Source organism: Nycticebus coucang, chromosome 1, assembly GCF_027406575.1.
Source record: "Nycticebus coucang isolate mNycCou1 chromosome 1, mNycCou1.pri, whole genome shotgun sequence".
Taxonomy (NCBI): Eukaryota; Metazoa; Chordata; class Mammalia; order Primates; family Lorisidae; genus Nycticebus; species Nycticebus coucang.
This window is the reverse complement of record NC_069780.1, coordinates 136,597,454-136,600,733: the sequence shown is the minus strand read 5'-3', so window position 1 is coordinate 136,600,733 and position 3,280 is coordinate 136,597,454. Positions and strand designations below refer to the sequence as shown.

The 3,280-nt window shown below is 42.2% G+C and overlaps 1 long non-coding RNA gene across 1 annotated transcript; it reads right to left on the bottom strand.

Moving 5' to 3' along the window:
• Positions 1–494: 494 nt before the first annotated feature.
• Positions 495–1,582, bottom strand: LOC128584122 (uncharacterized). Its single transcript, XR_008379634.1, has 2 exons — positions 1,523–1,582; positions 495–843 (listed from the first exon to the last, which is right to left on the bottom strand). It is a non-coding gene; the product is annotated as an uncharacterized LOC128584122 (long non-coding RNA).
• Between the last annotated feature and the right edge of the window lie 1,698 nt (positions 1,583–3,280).

Sequence of the window (3,280 nt, the reverse complement as noted above, 5' to 3'; positions counted from 1 at the left end):
ATGAGATAATAAATGGGTGTTGTTTTAAGCTGCTAAATTTTTAAAAATTGTTATGCAGCAATAGTAAATGAACACAGAAAGTGATTCCTAAATATTATTGCAGATCAGAATGATTTGTTTGAAGATGGATGTTCTTCAGCCCAGATTTATCCATAATAAACCTGATATTTTTATTTTCATTCTACATCTTTTGAGGCTGCTTCTCTAGTGGTTCCAAATTCAGAGGCTGGTGTGGGGAGAATGATCAATGATCACCGCTCACCCCCACCTCCACCCCCAGTGTATTGTGGTTCTATGCGCTGTGCTCAGCAGGGCCCCTTCCCACCATTATTCATTGGGCCTCCAAATAATTTTATAAAGTCAGGACAACCATTTTTTTTTTTTGTGTGGTTTTTGGCCGGGGCTGGGTTTGAACCCGCCACCTCTGGCATATGGGACCGGCGCTCTCCTCCTTGAGCCACAGGCGCTGCCCAGGACAACCATTTTAACGTTCATTTTAACGTTCATTTTAATTTTAGAACACTCTGTCTAAATGTAGATTTTATTTGTATCTGTTTTTGTTTTTCTCAGCACTCAGGACAGTATTTCAATCTGAAAATTCACATATTTTTTCAATAAAAATTTTTTCAGTTATTATATTTTTGATTTTTTTTTTTTTGCCCAATTCTCATTACTCATTCCTGTCGGAACTCCAGCTAGGTGTGTGAATCCATCTCCTCCATCTGCTTTTCTTTCCATTTAACTTCTTTGTGCTTCTCTCTCCTCTTGCCAGTCTGTTTTCTGTGTGATTCCACAGCTCTGTCTTCCCGTTCCTTAATTCTATTCTCAGGTCTGCCCAGTCTCCTGGTTAGCCCAAGTATTAAGGTTTGGTTTGGTTTTCTTTTTCTTTTTTTTTTTTTTTTTGTAGAGACAGAGTCTCACTGTACCGCCCTTGGTAGAGTGCCGTGGCGTCACACGGCTCACAGCAACCTCTTAACTCTTGGGCTTACGCGATTCTCTTGCCTCAGCCTCCCGAGCAGCTGGGACTACAGGCGCCCGCCACAACGCCCGGCTATTTTTTGGTTGCAGTTTGGCCGGGGCTGGGTTTGAACCCGCCACCCTTGGCATACGGGGCTGGCGCCCTACTCACTGAGCCACAGGCGCCGCCCTGGTTTTATTTTTCTTAAATCAATGAATAAAATTTAATTTCCAGCATTTCCAAAAAGCTTATTGTCATACCCTCTCGTCCTTGTTATATAACTTCCCAGTTAGTATTGAGAGAGTGCTATTCCTCCTTAATCTCTAAGGATTCTAAGCATATTAAGTTTAAAGTTATTTGAAGATTTGCATGCCATCCCAATTTCTTTGGGATTGAATTTTCATTTGTTGAGTCTCATAATGGATTCATGTGGTGATAGATTTCTTTGTGTGATTTGTGAAGTTTGAGATTTCATCTTGTGTGAAGCTTTTTGTGAATGCCTGCTCCTCCCCATGGCTACGGCAGCCTGGCCTTCTAAACATTAAAGTTCCAGAATAATCTTACCTTAAAGTTTCAGAGCATTCAGCTCCAGCAGGTAGTGTATCACACCTGAGCCTGGTGCAGGCCTGGTTGCCTTTATTGTATGGGTGACTGTCTAGGCAAGTAAAACATTTCTAGCCACACCTGAATTATTAAAGCAGTTATTTCAGTCCCAGTTCCCTGGTTGGAGAAGCCGTCCCAGTCTCCTGCTTAACCCAAAGAACTCGGTTGCCCATGGTACAAAGTTCTCTTGGCTCTCATTTCCAAAGGGACTTTGATGGAACCTACTTCCCACGTGCCCCATGACTTCAACCTTACAAATGCTTGCTATTTTTTATTTTTAAAATACATTTTCCCTAAGACACACGTTTTTCGAACATGTTATATCACCTTTCCTGTGTGTTTGTATTAGAATAGGGAGAAGAATTCACGTGATTACTCGAATCTTTGGGCATTCATTTTGAAGGTTAAGCAGCTGAAGCCCAGAAAGGTCAGCTAAGCTTCACAGGTGCCATAGCAAGTCAGAAGTGAACACGTTATTAAAGCCAAGTCCCCTCACTGCTGGCTTTGGATACAGTGCTCTAATTTGCCACCCTGAGCTGTGGGATTTTATTTGCTTTGTGTTTTGTTTGTCTAGTTCTATAAAATTATTTATTAATCTTCAGTAGCCTAGGAATACATATATGATAACATTTTGCGTAACAAAATCAATCAGCCTGGTCATGACAGCGAAATGCGAGTAGCCCTTGTGAAGCCTGTGCCCTCTCCCTAAATTGTCCATGAACATGAGGAGTATGTTCGTTTCTCCTATTATGGACCCAATTCTTTTCTCCCCAACAGATGCTCACTCCAGATTACTCAAAGCCATTCTGCATCTGATTACTTTCCCAGCAAGTGACCCAGAAAGGGCTAGGCAACCCAATTCTGGCCAATTAGACATGATAGTGAGTGTGCGTGCATGTGTGTGTGTGTGCAAGTGGTGGGGGGCCTTTTGAAAGGACATCTTCACTCCTATTAAGAGAGACAAGGAAAGGCAACTTGCCTTTTGTCTTATCTGGATGATGAAAATATCTGAATGTGATTCTTGGGACTTCTGGCCTTGAATGAGCCAGGTGAGAGCAAAGTGGTAGAGTGAGAAGCACCAGGTGCAGTGAAGCTGTCCAGCCTCTGTGTTAATGACTCTGGTGCTTCCCAGCCTCACTGCAGCTCTGTGAGATAATACATTTCTTTATTATTTATACCTCTTTGAGTTGCTATTCCTTGAACGCTGAAGCATCTTAATAACATACCTGCTTCCAAATGAGTCTGGCAGTGACAATGGGGTCATCTAGACCAGCACTGTTCAATAGAAGTACAACAAGAGCCACAAATACAGGCTATGTGTGTGATCTTAAATTTGTTAGTAACCACATGCAAACAAACTTATTTTAATAATATATTTTATTTAGCCCAGTGTATGAAAAATGTTGTCCTTTTGACATGTAGTCAACATAAAAATTATTGAGATATTCTACAATTCTTTTATAAGAAAGGATTAAGTCCTCAAAATCTAATGTGCTTTTGATAATTAGGGCAAGTCTGCAGACTAACCACATTTCAGGTGCTCGGAAGCCACACGTGGCCAGAGACTGCCCATCTAGACCGAGCCCCAGCAGGTTGCATGTGGCAGTGTGGTGGCAGCTCCCTCTCTCTGCTGTTTCAGAGTTGGAAATGGACTGGGCAAGGCCCTCTGCTTGGGTTCCCAAGGTAAGCGTTTTGGCTGTTAGCTAGGCTCAGCCACAC